We start from the raw sequence: 18,302 nt of genomic DNA on the forward strand, positions 1-18,302 counted from the left end.
CAAAATGGCCCTCAATTCACTCCTTTTCAATTAACTCAGAGAATCCAGATAAATGTTCATGTGTCCAGGAAGATTTTTTTCCAACAGCACATAGTCTTTATGTTCGGACCACGAAGATTACGAGAGATCCTGGAATGTCCTTTGCCTGTTGTAATTCCGATGATTAACTATGAAAACTCATTTGATGTGCATGTGTTTGTCCTTATCTAAAGTTGAGCTCCATTGAAGTTTCTAGGGATTGAGTAAGTCAAAAGTTTTGGGTTCTTGCATGTTGGATAGGGGGAAAGGGGAACACACCCAAGACACAAGTAGTCTGTGTCTCTACAGCTCAGGGTAAACACAACACACCAATCCACTGGGATTCACCTTCAAAATCCTCTAGCAGACCACCGCCTGCACACTTTTTGACTCGACTACACTGTATCAGATCACAATCGAACACATACACACCGCATGAAACACTTTGTAGCTTCCCACGCACACCCAAAGCCTCTTTCTCTCTCTTTGCCACAAGACATCGCTAGTCGATGCGGGCACACTTGCCTACACACACATCCGACACCGCGGACACAAGCACAAGAGCAGTAGAACAGAGCGGGGGGAAAGGGAAGTGACACAAAAAATGTGGGCAATCCTTGCTTTCCTTTTCTCAGCACAACCTAGTACAAATGGCCCCGTCGGCACAACTCGACGAGCACAAAAAGCTGATCATGGAAACCCTCGTTGGTGCCGTTGCTAGGAATTGCCTTTCCTCCTCTTGCCTTCACTGTCGAAGCATGCACACATGCACGTGAGCTCCTTCCTCTCGAGTTCTCATCACCCAAAAGCACCCCCTCCTCGGGCTTGCTCCACCCTCGACAGAGCAAAGAAAGAAGACCATCGAGAAGCTCCGTTTCGTTGCTTCAAAAATCCCCCCTCCCCCCCATAAAAAACCCTTCTTCTTTTTCTAAGCCAAAAGGAGAACTCCCCTTTTTTTTCCACTCCCAAGAGGCAACTAGGGCGCCGTCGTTGCCCTTCTCCTTATTGCTTTTTTCTCTTTGTTTCAAACTTTCCAAAATAACAGGCTTTTCAACCAGCGCCCTTTCTTTTTGGGTCTGCAGCTTATACTTTTGCCATTTTCCCTTCTTAGCCTTAAAGCTTAACCTTTGACCTTTCCCTTCTTCCCCCAAGAACTCCCACCATTCAACTTTTGCATTTTCAAAAAAAATTCCCCCAAGTGCTCGTTGCGCATGCTATCGGTGCTCGCACATACACACACTTTTTGTCAACTTGTTGGACCATTCTAAATTGGAGCTCCGCCATGCTCTTACCACACCCCACGAACTCCACTTCATTCAGACTGCCTCACGGCCTCAAACGGCATGTCCCAAACATGGAAAAAGCATCCGACCATCCACGTTCGCTACAAATTGATGACCTCGATGAAGCATATCTCCATGGTCCGGACTCCGATTCAGGTGTCGTCAACTCCGACTAGCATCACATGCTGCATACTACCCACCAGACACCTGGCGAGCTCGAGAAAACACCAAATGACACATTTCCCAATGCGGCCCAACTGCCTCAAAACTGGCCTCTGTCAAAACTTGATTGTCCATAACTTTCCATCCAGAAGCCCGATTCTCAATCCTAAAAGACCGACGTGTTCCACAACTCGAGCACTTCTCGTGTATCATTTCACACCCGCCTTGACCAACCACTTGTGCCCGCCCAATCCGGCAAGGATCTGCAAACGCATCCCACTTCAACTTGCCATATCTTACACATCCGGGCTCCGTTTGATGAGCCGTCTGAACCTGCTCGAAAAACACATCAAGCACCACATTTCGGCACACAAAACCATCACTTCGGACACATTAGGCCACCATCCAATTTAGCGTCTGGCAGCATACCATCGGCCTAAAAAGCCACATCAAACATACATTTCCACATCCACCTTGCTGCAGCCACACTTCATAGCCGCACTACCACCATACCATGCACCAGCTTGCATATATATCACTGCATGGGCCATCTTCTACCGTCAATAGCATTTGGTTGTACCATCATTGCCCCACCCCCTCGTTGAGCATTTATGCTCAACCAAAAGCATACTCACTGCACACCAAAACGGCATAACCGCACCAACATCGAGCAAACCTCAAACCACACCACAACCTGTATGTATAATATATACAGCTGTTGGCCTTCCTTTAAGCGGGTTGCCCACCCCCTGCTTTATCCACTGTCATCCACCAGGGTCAAACACCTGGCACTGGTCTTGTCCATCCACAAGTAGCGATTCCCTGTAGTGTTTCACGGGCCAACACAAACACAATAGTGTACCCAAAGTGCACACAACATATCCTCACTGCTCCACACAGCCACTGGCATCGAAGCACTCAAAAGAGCACTATCGTGCTCACCACTTTGCCCAACGGCCACACCAACAGACATACCAGCATCGACGGACAAACCTGACCCTCCCACCCAACCATGTAAAGTAGAGGACTCCTCCACAGACTCCTGTAACTGACGACATGCCCACTGCAATGCTGCACTCATAAGCATGGCTTTCACGATGTGAGAGGGATGAAAACACACACAGCGCCTCTATAACAACCCGACACACACTCTTGGGAAGATACACACACACACACACACGCACACACACACACACACACACACACACACACACACACACATACTATGGGGCACCACTCGGCTTACACAACACCCCTAGCCGAGACAGGGAACACACCTATGGAGTGAGAGGAGAGAGACTATCCACATGCACACTCCACACAGAGACACACACACACACACACACACCCAAAAAACTCAGCTCAAAAGAGGAGAACTTCTGATAATTAGATACAAATGAGCTTGGGCCAACACCAATGGGGAAAACAGCTCACACAATATGGGTAAAATAAGCAAGATACAATCACAAACTGGAGCAGAAACTTCGCTCATAGGAGAAACTTACACAGCCAAAAAAGCAGAAAAAGAGGGAGGAATTTGTCAAAATGAACAGTGCCATTGCGTCCAGAATGGCCCAAAACCCAAATCTACAATGTCAAAGTGCTCAAATCCGACCTCGGATGAGCAGTTTACGGCCAAAACAGGCTCCAAAAATCCCAAAAACACACCTGCGGCTGTTCCTCCTCTTTTCTCCACATTTTTTCTGGTCTTCTCTTTGTTTTTTCAGTTCCCACACTTAGCTTTATTACTTGGGCACCCTTGGCCTTTTAGTTGATCTCAAACGGACCCCGAACAGGCCAAAAACTGACCTCGCAGTGCATAGTTGTCACCTTTTTGCATCATCCGCACACCTGGCACTCATTTATTTTCAATAATGCGTCTCGCAACCACGTGAAGTGGCCCCAAAAAGTGTTCCTAATGATGAACTTTCTGCATAACTCTCACAAGAAAACACCCACGTTGTGTCCGTACTCATCCACGTGCAAGTATTGACCCCGTTCGGCCTCCTGACGCCACTAGATTCCATCTAAAGCACCTGCTTACCTCATGTCGTCGGCCCGCGGATAGCTTCCTCGAGAAGTTTTACGCGCTACCAACTCCTCATTATTATAGAAAAAACACACTGGTACTAGTAATAGTGAAAATCGATGCACTATGTACATGTTGCCCTACCTGTACACATGTGGGCCCCACGTAACCACCTGGCTCTGGAAAATGGGCAATCCTTTATTCGATGCACCATGCATGGATATGTACATATGCGCAATTCCTTGCTCCAAAAAACTCCTAACATAATTTGCCCACCCCCTAGCTTGCTAGAGCATTCATGCTCAGCAGCAGCACTAGTAGATGCTCATTCCACCTGGATAAAAAGGCCAAAGGCATATCGCCTGATTCACAAGAAGCATCATAACACGACACATATATTTGTCACCAATCAACCAAAATTCACCTAAGGCATATCCAACTAACACATCCGCCCTGTCTGGAGTGCCAAAGCATAAATATTGCATGCCACATTCAACCCAACCGATAGAGACAACTCAAGTGACTCATCACCTGGCATCTTGGCTTCACCAGCCATAGCAACAACCTGCAAATCATGCATCCAAGTAGCTAAAAGCATTGTGTGAAGGTAAAGTTGTTGATATCCAAAGCAGAAAAGTATCTCCGCAGCACACATATCCCTAGCATAGGCATCCACATAGCTGAGATTGGACTCATATATGCCAAACCCCTTCTCATCATCATAAGCATACTCATCATCACACATAACTTTATCCACATCATAATCATGGCTAGCACCACTATCCATAGCTTCTAGCATGGTTTCATTAGTCTCCAAGAATACAGATCCCTGCTCTAAACCACAATCATGCTCACAAATCGGTTCAATCACTGCACATGCATCAAAATATGGCTTCAAAACAGGCTCCACATCCAACAAATCCACAAAATGGCTCTCAAGCTTGCCCTCTTCCCTAATTTCCAAGGAACTAGTATCCAAAGATACGTGCTCATCATCAATAACCTCAACCTCACACTCACACCCAGAAGCACAAGGTACACAAGTAGCCAATGCATACTCTTCAAGACTTTTCAATCCTGTATCCAAAGCATTACTCACCTCTTTAGGCTCTTCCATAAACCTGTCAACCTGCAAGACCTCTTTACGCTTCACAATAGACCTTGGGAAGAAATGAGAAACATCATAGGATAGGCTACTTTTCACATGCTTAGGCTTAACTTCATCTTCCATGTCAAATCCATCTTGATACATACCTGTACTGATACCATGTTCCTCAAGACGCTTAAACTTCCATTCATTGTGCTTTGCAATACATACCACATCTTCAAAAGACTCGGGCCTCTTCAACTCAACCTCGAACCGCAACCAAGGTGACAAACCATCAACAAAAAAACTTTTCTTCAATGAACAAGGGGGGGTCTCATCCTTAAGAGCAACACATCAACGAGTCCATAAATTTGTAAAACCTTGTACATAGGCATCAACACCTTGACAAGAACCTTGCTTAAGAGCATTGAGCTCATTCCATACTGCATTTGCATCTTGAAAAACCTGGAAACGCTCTAAAAAAGCTTCTATAAACTTGTCAAGACTCAAACCATAAGAAGAAGCCATTACTTCTTTAGCTTCCAAATCCATGAACCAAACACGGGCCTCATCTTTCAAAAGTAATCCAAATAGCCTCAAAATCTTCTCCTCATCACACATATTGTTGCTTATGCATGCCACCTCGACTTGCTCCAGAAAGTCTTCCGCATCTTCACCACTTCTTCCATGAAATTCCGGATAAGAGAAAGCCATGGCTACCCAAGTTACACACACTATGGGGCACCACTCGGCTTACACAACACCCCTGGCCGAGACAGGGAACACACCTATGGAGTGAGAGGAGAGAGACTATCCACTTGCACACTCCACACAGAGAGACACACACACACACACCAAAAAACTTAGCTCAAAAGAGGAGAACTTCTGATAATTAGATACAAATGAGCTTGGGCCAACACCAATGGGGCAAACAGCTCACACAATATGGGTAAAATAAGCCAGATACAATCACAAACTGGAGCAGAAACTTCGCTCATAGGAGAAACTTACATAGCCAAAACAGCAGAAAAAGAGGGAGGAATTTGTCAAAATGGACAGCGCCATCGCGTTCGGAACGGCCCAAAACCCCAGTCTACAATGTCAAAGTGCTCAAATCCGACCTCGGATGAGCAATTTACGGCCAAAACACGCTCCAAAAACCCCAAAAACACACCTGCGGATGTTCCTCCTCTCTTCTCCACGTTTTTTCTGGTCTTCTCTCTGTTTTTTCAGTTCCCACACTTAGCTTTATTACTTGGGCACCCTTGACCTTTTAGTTGACCTCAAACGGACCCCGAATAGGCCAAAAACTGACCTTGCAGTGCATAGTTGTCACCTTTTTGCATCATCCGCACACCTAGCACTCATTTCTTTTCAATAATGCGTCTCGCAACCACGTGAAGTGGCCGCAAAATGTGGTCCTAATGATGACCTTTCTGCATAACTCTTACAAGAAAACACCTACGTTGTGTCCGTACTGATCCACGTGCAAATATTGACCCCGTTCGGCCTCTTGACGCCACTAGATGCCATCTGACGCACTTGCTTACCTCATGTCGTCGGCTAGCGGATAGCTTCCTTGAGATTTTTTACGTGCTACCAACTCCTCATTATTATAGAAAAAACACACTGGTACTAGTAATAGTGAAAATCAATGCACTATGTACATGTTGCCCTACCTGTACACATGTGGGCCCCTCGTAACCACCTGGCTCTGGAAAATGGGCAATCCTTTATTCGATGCACCATGCATGGATATGTACATATGCGCAATTCCTTTCTCCAAAAAACTCCTGACAACGATAGCACCCATAGCCTGCTCTTCTTCTTCACCCATGGCCAAATGCACCCGTTCATCGCCCAAAGGCCTCTCTAACGACATCATACCATCGCAGTCCATGGTTGTGGCATCCTCAAACACCGTATCCTCATGCTCATCCGAACTAAGAGAGCCACATGGCTCCACCAATGCCTCTTGGAGACCATCCTCTTCAACCTGTTCACTTTCCACCTCCATGGAAGCTTCCTCTTTGGCCAAGCTCCGTACCTGCCTCACTATCAAAGCACACTGAACGACCACTTTAACCAACATCACCATAATCATGGTGCCACACAAAACCTTTGCATGCATATCCTCAACCCAAGCTTGGGCACTTCCACCTGCTCTTCAGCCACATTGGCAACCATCACATCTTTATATACCAAACTAGGCAGCTCTACCTGTACCATCTCAGGCTCACTAGAGTTCATCTCTTCGCCATAGGATGTGTCATAATAATCAATATCTAATTCTCCTAAATGATTTTCTCATATTAAACTGATCATTTAATGTGGGGAAGTGCCAGGGGAGAAAAAGCTAGAATATTGGTTAAGCTAGCAGACCGGCCACAGTAGGGATCCAAAGGGGGGGCCATCTGTAAAAGAGCCATGTGAAACAATGGGCTAAAATGACCCTAAGGTTCAGCCCATTAAGACTTCCAAAATGCTAAGGTTCAAAATTCAAAGGTTGTGTCCAAAGGTCAACCCTAGGGGAAATTGGATGCTTTGTGTGTACCAAAAAAAGTCTTTGCAATCCCTACATGGGAGGGGGAGTGAAGGAGTACGAGCGGAAGTGCGACGCGAGAGAGAGTGCGAGAAGAAGAGCACGACGATATGGTGAACTCGCTCTACTGTAATGTGTAGAGCATAGTGAGTTCTTATTAGGTTTTTACAAAAGAATATGTGTACATACCTGGCGGCCCGCCCACTTACCTGGGCGACCACATTGGGCTTTATACCCCAACAACCTCCCACTTAAAGTCCAATGTGGTACTTTAAGTGTGAGAGAAGCTACTATACAAGATAATATACAAGAGATGTAGAGAAGTGATGTACTACCCTACACCTAACTGCTTGCGAAAATGCGCAAAGCTCTCTGAGGGAAGTCCTTTTGTAAGTAGATCAGCAGGATTTTCTATGGTGTGAACTTTGACAAGCTGAATTTGCTTATCCTCGAGCATTCCCTGATGAAATGATACTTCACATCCACATGCTTTGTCTTTGAGTGATAAACTGGATTGCGAGCCAATTGTATAGCACTTTGACTATCACAATATAACACAGGCATCTCTTTTTTGATTCCCAAATCTGTTACTAGTCGATTAAGCCAAATTGATTCTTTGCATGCCTCTGATGCTGCAACATATTAGCCTCTGTAGTAGAATGAGTAACACAATCTTGTAATCTAGAACGCCATGATACTGCTCCACCAGCCAATGTAAAGACATACCCTGACGTAGACCTTCGGTTGTCTAAGTCACCTGCATAATCTGAGTCTGTAAAACCCTTTACACTTAGCTCCTGACTCCCATAGCATATACGCATACTCTTTGTAGCTTTCAGGTATCTCAATATTCCTTTCACTGCCTCCCAATGTTTCTTGCCTGGGTTTGACATGTATCGACTTACTACTCCCACTGCAAATGCAATGTCTGGGTGAGTAGCAATCATTGCATACATCAAACTACCCACTGCAGACGCATATGGAATCTTATCCATTTCAGCCTGTTCTTCCTCAGACACAGGACAATCTTGTTTGCTAAGTTTTACATATGGTGGCAATGGAACACTCAATGCCTTTCCCTTCTCCATATTGAAACGTTGCAAAACCTTGTCAATATACTCTGTTTGAGATAACCAAATCAACTTCTTTGATCTGTCTCTCTCAATGCGCATACCAAGTATATGACTTGCCTCACCCATGTCTTTCATGTCAAACGATTTTCCATCTTTGACTTCAAAGCTGAAATTTCTTCCAAGTGCTTGCCAGCAATCAACATGTCATCCACATACAAAATAAGGATCAGCCAACTACCATCCTTAGCCTTCTTTGTATATAGACAGTGATCGAACTCACTACGTTTGTAGCCTTGAGAAAGCATAAACTTGTGGAATTTATGGTACCATGCCCTCGGTGATTGTTTTAAGCCATAAAGACTCTTTAACAACTGGCATACCCAATCTTCCTTGCCTTTCTCAACAAACCCTTCTGGTTGCTGCATGTAAATTTCCACATCTAAATCACCATGCAAGAACGTTGTCTTGACATCCATTTGGTGCAACACCAAATCTAATATGGCAACCAATGCAAGAAAGCATCTCAATGTAGTCATCTTGACCACCGGAGAGAAGACTTCATCAAAGTCAATGCCTTGTTCTTGCTTAAAGCCCTTGGCAACAAGCCTTGCTTTGTACTTTGGTTGACTATCATGAGCGGTGATCTTATACCTGTAAACCCATTTACAAGGTAGAGACTTTTTGCCCTGTGGTAATTTAACTAGCTTCCATGTCTGGTTTTTTGCAGAGTTGTCATCTCTGACTGCATGGCCAATTGCCAATTCCCGGAGTCCTTCATTTGCACTGCTTCCTTGTAACATGAAGGCTCATTGCAATCAGTCAACATGACATAGTTCATAGATGGAACAAACCTATCAGGAGGTCGCGTGATACGTCCAGATCTATGCACAATAGGTGGCTCAGGCTCAGCCACAACCTGTGGTTCCACTCTATCCTGTCCTTGCTCCTCTTGAGCCCTGACATTTTGTCTTGCACGTGCAGGTCCATCTTCTTGGAAGACAACTCTTCTAATCTCCTCAACCCTCTCTGGTTTAGAATGATATTTGGATTCATTAAAGTGAACATCATTGCTGCGGATAACCTTTCTGGATTCGGGATCCCAAAGTCTGTACCCCATCTCACCAGAAATTACCATAGCCTAGAAAGATGCACTTTCTACTCTTTGGCTCAAGTTTGTTCCTAAATTCCTTTGGAACGTGAGTATATGCCTCACAGCCAAAGACTCTGAGATGCTTGTATGAGGGCATTTTGCCTGACCCATACCATCTCTGCACTGAATCCTTCTGCAAAACCTTGCTAGGAGATCTATTTATAAGATGAACAGCTGTTGATACAGCTTCAGCCCAAAACCCATTTGGCAGTTGTGCATTAGACAACATACTTCTGACCTTCTCTTGTATGGTCCTATTCATCCTCTCAGCAACACCATTTTGAGGAGGATTGTAAGGAGAGTAAGTTCACGTTTTATACCTTTTGACTCACAAAAGTCCTGAAAGGCCTTTGAAACATACTCTCCACCATTGTCAGTGCGTAAGCATTTAAGCTTCTTGCCACTCTGATTCTCCACAAGTGTCACAAACGTTTTGAAAACACTAAACGCTTCATCCTTGTGCTTGAGAAAGTAAACCCATACTTTCCTCGAGTAATCATCTATAAATGTCATAAAGTAAGAAGCTCCCCCTAGAGATAGGTTAGGCATAGGTCCACACAAATCACTATGAACAAGTGCCAACTGTGTATCTCTTCTACTGCTTCTATGCTTATGTGGCTGCTGTGTTTGCTTACCATACAGACAATGTTCACAGAATTCAAAATCATTAAATGACAAGCCAAGAAATAACCAAAACGAGACAAGATTTCCATTCCCTTCTTGGACATATGTCCTAACCGGCTATGCCACAAAGAAACGTTCGGCTGCTCGGTTACATTGATTACATTTTTAGAGACATTTGATACATAAATCATGTAAAGTCCTCCAGACTTTACTCCATGTGCTACTGTCATAGAACCCTTGGATATCTTCCACATGTTCTGTCCAAAAGTGGTGATGTAGCCAGCATCATAAAGTAAACCTGTGCTGATCAAGCTCTTTGTAATTGCGGGAACATGTCTCACATTCTTCAGCGTGAAAGAAGAGCCATTTTGAAACTTCAATTGAACATCTCCAACACCTAAGATCTCACATGTCTGCCATTGCCTAGCCGAACATGATCTTTAGTGGTCACATAAGAGGTAAACCACTCCTTGTTTGGAGACACATGAAGTGATGCCCCTGAGTCTATAATCCAGTCACTCAGTGCATTTCCATCAGATGATGTAAGAAGAGCTGAGTCCATTGTATTCTTCAAGAAGTAGATGTCTCCTGACACTAGACTGTCATCCTCTGCAACAGTGTTTGTCACATTTATTTCTTGAATCTTCACTGAGGACTTTTTCTTCTCACCATGGTCTTCAGCTTTCTCTTTGCCTTTTTTGCTTTCCATTCTCTGCAGTCTCTTTTTCTATGTCACTCTTGCCTTTAGCACTGCGGGACTTGCTACGAGACTGATTCCTCTTTCCACCTTTGTACTTTTCTTTGGTCCTTCCCCTGACAACTAAGGCTGTTCCTTTGCCTTTGTCCATTGTCTTTCTATTGGTTTCTTCAGTAAGCAGACTTCCTTCTACACCTGCTATGTTCAAACCATCTGGAGGTGCAGAATTACTCAAAGCTGTGCGAAAAGTGTCCCAACTTTCCGGCAATGTGATCAACAGGAACATAGCTCTAACAGGTTCATCAAACTTGACACCTTGAGCTGACAACTGACTATAGATTGTGTTGAATTCATTCAGTGATTGGACATAGGTGTCCCTTCTTTCATCTTCAAGTCAACAAGCTTCTTAAGCCAGTATACCTGTGAAGCTGCACTCTGCTTCTCATAAAGATCACTCAGCTTTAACCATGCTTGATAAGCCGACATCTCGTCTGCTACATTGAAGTAAACGCTTTCTGCCAAAGTCAGCATAATGGTAGAAAGTGCCAATTCATCCATTTCGCTCCATTCATCTTCGTCCATATCTTCTGGTTTTATCCCCTTGAGCTTTATAGGTTTTATCTGCTTCTTTTGTACCAACACGTGCCAAATCTGCTTCTTCCACAATGGGAAATTGGTTCCATCCAGCTTCTTGATATTGTAAAGAGCAGTGTCCTGTGATCCAGCCATAGCTACGCTTCACAGTAGTTTACTTTCTTGGGAAAAATTCGGCAGAGTTTCCCCTGTAAACTGACCTCTGAACCAATATCAACCTGTCAAATGAACCAAGAAAGCTTCAGATTCTGCAGAAATTTTGGCAGAGTCTCCTTTGTAAAATGGCTCTGGTGTACTCAAAACAGACCAAAAACAGCTCAAAAAACCATTATCTCTCTAACACTGTAAGCTGTGGGTAAACCTGTCCTGCACCTGTACTGTCTCTCACTGTCCTGTCACTGTCCTGTAAGCATAGACTGCGACAATGCCTCAACGGCAGTAAAGCAAAGATGCAATCCCAACTGTCTAACTCACAGTCAATACATCCTAGCTGCCTATCTAAGGGTGCTCGAGGGATCGCTCCAAGACCTGTATCACCGAAAGGATCTCAACATTCGAGAATCCCCCAGCTCAATAAAACCTCACTCGACCCTCAACAAAGGCTGCAGTAAATCTGACAATACATAGAATTCCCACAAAGTCATACATCCACAAATTTCCCACTGTATGTTGTAACCGCTGCGGCGGTTGTTTGCTGCGTGACTCACAGCCAGCAAACCCTCAACAGACATACATCATCTCTAACAATACATCCCATGTGGAAGTACCTGCAATGTCAGGATGAAATCTGGAATATCAAGCAGCAAACACAAGCTACCTGATGAACTAGTGGATGTCGCCTACAGTCTGTGTGTAGATGCGCCCGTGTCATATGTGACACGCCTCCAAGAACTGTGAGCCGTCCTTCGATGTGTAGACAAACCACAAATCAACACTCTGGGAGTGCCGATATCCTCAGCACCTGCAGTCGTAGGCCGAAAACCCCAAATTTGCAGAGTCGGATCTGCACCCGCAGACCACGTAGTCGAAAATGGCCTGCGTAGAACTTTGTCGAAGCCGAACGGTGGCCGAGATGATCTCAGAATGAAATTCTGAGAACACCAAGCCCTTCGGGCTTACCCACAGGAATTTGGGCCGTGTCTTTGCCTGTCAAATCTCACTCCAATCTGAGCAGGTGACTTTGGCTACCTGCAAATGCTTCCCGAGCCTCGATCTCAGCTCTGATACCAGTTGAAGGAGTACGAGCGGAAGTGCGATGCGAGAGAGAGTTCAAGAAGAAGATCATGACGATATGGTGAACTCGCTCTACTGTAATGTGTAGAGCATAGTGAGTTCTTATTAGGTTTTTACAAAAGAATATGTGTACATACCTGGCGGCCCACCCACTTACTTGGGCGACCACATTGGGCTTTATACCCCAACAGGGCGAGCCCTTCTTCTAGGGGATGAGAGAGAAAGTCACACACACACACACACACAGGATCCCTTTACACAAAGGGAATTAGGGACACATGTCAGCTCCCTAGCCCAGATGCCCACAAGGTGTGCCCAATTCCTGTTGGATGGCCTTGGAGGTGGACCAATGAAATTTAAGCTAGAGTAAATCTAGTTTAATTAATTTAAAAAACACTTAATAAAAGAACCAATGAGAATTAAGTCTCCTAGATGACTATTGGGCAGTCTCCCAAGGGGTCCAATGAGCCTTCAGGAGCCCAATGGATTGCCTGATTCCTATTGGCCAGGAGGCAAAGGGGTCCAATGAGAGTTTAATTGAATTATTAATTAACCTAAAGCTCTCACAAAAGGGGAAAGGGGGACACATGTCAAAAGGCTATCACTTATGCTGCTTAATGGTGATAGGCTAGCCCTAGGGAGGTCCAATGGGATGAGAGCAAGAGCATTTAGCAAGAGGGCTCGCCCAAGAGACAGAGGGGGCTGATTTTTGCAAGGGATATCACACACACACTCACAAACAATCTCATGTGTGAAGAAAGAGAAGACTATCTCTTCCCAAGCTTTAATGGATAGCTCATCACCTACTCCAAGCTTGTGAGATAGAAGCCTACATCAACACACTCTTGGCATGTGGATGCAAATCCAACCAAGAGCCAAGATTCAATGCATGCTCATCTCCTCTACCAAGCTAATTACTAAGCTAAAGCTATGCTAATATGAGTGATTATGTGAGGAGATGTACATCTTTCTCGTAAGATACTCCTTCTTCCTCTCAATCTACTCTCATACCCTGCTAGCTCTCACCATCTTCGAAGGTGTGTGAGGTCTTGAGTCTGAGAACGGGGATAATTAAAGTTGTGTTTACTAAGTGTTTTTCTTAGTGCATGAAGCTTTCATCTTCATTGCACTAGCTAGTCTTGAAGGAACACAAAGAATTTTATTGTACAATGTCTCTCTTGATGGGAGAAACCATAATACAAAGCCTTTTGGAGGGGGGACCGGCTCCATGAAAATCCGGTCCTCAAATGTTGTCAATAGCTTAATTTCTCTCTCTTTTGAAAGTATTGTTGATGCTATCTAACTAGGTGTTATGCTTTTTGTTTCTCTCTCCACCCCAGCACTCTTGTAATTCTCATTAGTAATCTATTCTAATGAAATGTCCACTATGTTCATGCTAATTTCCGCTACACATAAGTTTTTAGACCATTAAATGTTATAGGATGTGGACCCGTCCTCTTCACCTGTATCCCACAAACTCGAGCTCAAACTCCCATCACCATCGCTGCCATAGGCCGACTCGGCACCTATATTCACATCCTTTAGTAGCTCCAAAAAAGCTTGGCTACTGCCAACTTGGCTCTGCATAATCTCATCTTCCAAATCCAAGCTCTTGGTACCTACAACCTGGCCATAACCTACCATCTTCTTGAGCAAAGACTCCACAAGAACAGGCTCTACTGACTCTTCAAGCTTTACTTGGCACTTGGCATCTGCCATCTTCGCTCCACACAGACTCTATTGAACACATGGCTTTCCCTCGTTGGAAAGCACATCCACCACTGGCACTAGCCTCTTGCCAACAGGCACCTCTGAAAGCAAAATTAGCCATTGGCCTTACCTCAACAGGCTGCATACTTTGCATCATTGGCACCATCCTCGGCGGGCCCAAAGAACACCCTGCTACTACAATAGGCGCTGTGAGCGGGATGGAAACACATAGAACACCTCTGTAACAACCCGACACACACTCTTGGGAAGATACACACACACACTATGGGCACCACTCGGCTTACACAACCCACCTGGCTGAGACAAGGAACACACCGATGGAGTGAGAGGAGAGAGACTATCCGTTTACCCACTCCACACAGAGAGAGAGAGACACACACACACCCAAAAACACACCTCAAAAGAGGATAATTTATGATTTTTAAATATAATAGAGCTTGGGCCAACACTAATGGAGCAAATAGCTGACACAATATGGGTAAAATGTGCCAGATACACTCACAAATTGGAGAAGAAGCTTTGCTCATAGGAGAAACTTACACAGCCAAAACAACAAGAAAATAGTGAGGAATTTGGCAAATGGACAGCTCCATCACGTCCGGAACTACCCAAAACCCCAGTCTACAATGTCAAAGTGCTCAAATCCGACCTCCGATGAGCAGTTTATGACCACAACAGGGTCCAAAATGGGCAAAAACACAGTTGCGGCTGTTCCTCCTCTTCTCTCCACTCTTTTTCTGGTCTTCTCTCATTTTTTTCAGTTTCCACACTTAGCGTTTTTAGTTGGTCACCCTTGGCCTTTTAGATGACCTCAAACGGACCCCGAACACCTCGCATTGCATAGTTGTCACCTTTTTGCATCATCCGCACACCTGGCACTCAACTTTTTTCAATAATGCATCCCGTCACCACGTGAAGTGGCCCCAAAATATGGTCCTCATGACGACATTTTTGCATAATTATCACAAGAAAACACCCACATTGTGTCCGTATTTCTCCACGTGCAAGTATTGACCCCATTCGACCTCCTGACGCCACTAGATGCCATCTAACGCACCTGCTTACCTCATGTCTTCGGCCCGTGGATAGCTTCCTCGAGAAGTTTTACATGCTACCAACTCCTCATTATTATAAAAAAAACACACTGGTACTGGTGATAGTGAAAATCGATGCACTATGTACATGTTGTCCTACCTGTACACATGTGGGCCCCATGTAAACACCTGGCTCTGGAAAATGGGCAATCCTTTATTCCATGCACCATGCATGTGTATGTACATATGCGCAATCTCTTGCTCCAAAAAACTCTTGACATAATTTTCCCATCCCCTATCCTGCAAGATCATTCAATATCAGCAGCAGCAAAAAGAGATATGAGACTCGTCTCATCACAGGTCTCCTCATCCCTCACAGACATTACTTGCTCCACAGACAGCTCATCTTGCTCCACCATCATTAACCTGGCATGATATAATTTAGACGCAATCCATTTACCCTTGACTTATGTAGAACCCCATCCAACTGATATGTACCATTCGAAAAACACTCCACTACCTTGAAAGGGCCTTCCCACTTAATTTGAAACTTCTTTTGGAAGGTGTTGTCTAGCTTACTGTTGTAGCGCAAAACCAAGTCATCTTTCTTGATACCCTTACTTTTGACCTTTTCATTTATCTTTGCCAAAGCCTTATCCTGCATCTGCCCATAATGTTCCAATGCACTCATCCTATCCAGCTGAACCTCTTGTAATTGTAACAACCTCTCTTTGAATGCATCACTAGGCGGCCCAAGCAACTTTTCTAGCATCTTGATAGCAGGCAACTCTACTTCCACAGGCAATAGTGCTTCCTTTCCATATACCAAGTAAAATGGAGTAAACCCTATACCTGTCTTCACCGAAGTACGGTAAGCCCATAATGCACTAAGCAATTCCAAATCCCAATTCTTTCCTTGGTGCTCTGTCACTTTTGAAAGAATTTGTACCAACTCACCATTGAACCTTTCATTTAAGCCATTACATTGGGATAATAAGGAGTGGTATGCTGGTGCCTAATCTTCATCTTTGCGCATAAAAAGTCTAGCAGTTTAGCTCTAAATCCTGGCGCCTTATCTGAAAGTAGCTCTAGTGGCACCCCAAACTTGCAACATATTTCATCATACACAATTTTTTCCACATCCTTTGCAGTGATCTGTTTTACTGCTATAGCCTCTGCCCATCTAGAGAGAGATAGTCCACTGCAGTCAAAATATAGCTTTTGCCCCTACTTGTGATAGGTAAATGGCCTATTGCATCAATCCCCCACTTTTCAAACACATCAAACGCCATAATGGTTTTTTGCATTAGGAAAAGTTTGGACTCAAAAATGGGCCTTGTAAGAATTGTTGATGTGGCATAGCTTTCAAAAAGTGGGGATTGGTAATTTTTTTGCAAATAAGATCCAAACTTGTCGGAGGTTGGATATTTAGAATCTACTCTTCAAATGCTATTTATTGATATATAGCATGCATGTATCGTACATTGCCTTCGTGTAGATCTAGAAAAAGGTGATTTTAGATTACCGTAAACGGTAACAAAACCTGGCTGATTGAAAACAAATGGCATAACTTTCATAGAAGTCATCCAAAATTTTCGGACCTTGGCTCTTTAGAATCCATTTTTCAAGAACTTTCCAATGATAGGTCATATCATGGGGTTCTAAGCAATATTTAGAGGGGTCTACCGGTTGCTTTCTTTTGTACAACTTTGATGATGTGGCACTCTTAAAAGGCCCAAAAATGAGTTCAAAATTTTCCTAATGTAGCTCTGGCTTCAACACTCTCTTCCCAAATGCTTGACACCTATTGCAAGACCTACACCAATGGTGAACATCCTTGTGCAAACTAGGCCATACATACCCTCTTGCAAGATCTTATGCAAGGTGATCTTTAGGGCAAAATGTCTACCACATGCACCTTCATGATTCTCTTCCAACACTCTATATAGCTCCTCCCGCCAAGGTACACGTCTCAACACGATATCAGCCCCTTTCATGTATAAGACATCACCAATCAATTTGTACCTGTATGCTCTACGGACAAAACCATACTTCTTAGACTTCTGAATCTCCTTTGGAATGATTCCTGTTAGCAAAAACTCCTCTTCTTGAGCCAAACTTTCCCGGCCATGATAAAGAGGTAAAGTGGTCCTCAACACAAATAGCCCCCAATCATGCTTTGAGATGATTCATGTGCCTCTCCATTTAGAGCACGTTCAATGTGTCTGATGCTCCATGCTTCGAAGTTTTTTAACACGCCTTTAATTCTGAAGCACATTTCCTTCAATGAGGTGTTCTTGCTCTTCCACACACCCAGCACTTTCTTCAAAACTAACAAGGAATCACCTTTTATGCTCAACCTTCTAATCCCATGCTTCAAACAAATGTGTAATCCGCCTTCCAAAGTAGCATATTCAGCCTCGTTGTTACTATGCGCATCCAACTTGAACCCTCTCTTGCATACTAGCTTCCCCTCTGGATCGTAGAGTGCTATACCCCCTGAAGCCGCATCATGGCTCTTTTTGTATGAGCCATCAAAGAACAAAACATGTGCATTACTGATCTGTGGCACTTCTTCAACTACCTTTCTCACCACCTCTTCCTTAACAAGAAGGGGATTCTCCTTGTACATCAACAAATCAGCTAGGGTAGCCCTTGTACTATCTTCCACTAGAAAAGAGAACTCAAACTCTTGCAGCTCAATTACCCATTTCTTGACCACATTTGACATGTTAGTGCCATTAATTAACTGTGGCAAAAATGCGTAACTCGTCAAGAAAACAAAAGGTCGTGGTAGCAAGTAATGATGAAATCGTCGACAAGCAAATATTACACTAGCCATCACTAGCTCTACTTCCGAGAACTTTCTCTCTGCTACCAACTTCACTCGGCTTGCACAATACACTGGCCTCATATAATGGCTGCCCTTCCTCTTCTGCAATAGCATGGCTCCAATGGCATCATCCCCAACTGATGGATTTACATTAAAAAAATTATCCAATCCAGCCTACATGGCTGACACAACCCCCCTAACACCTCATTTCC

This window comes from Adiantum capillus-veneris, unplaced genomic scaffold (assembly GCF_014529385.1).
Source record: "Adiantum capillus-veneris isolate H3 unplaced genomic scaffold, ASM1452938v2 Hic_scaffold_33, whole genome shotgun sequence".
In the NCBI taxonomy this organism is placed as follows: domain Eukaryota; kingdom Viridiplantae; phylum Streptophyta; class Polypodiopsida; order Polypodiales; family Pteridaceae; genus Adiantum; species Adiantum capillus-veneris.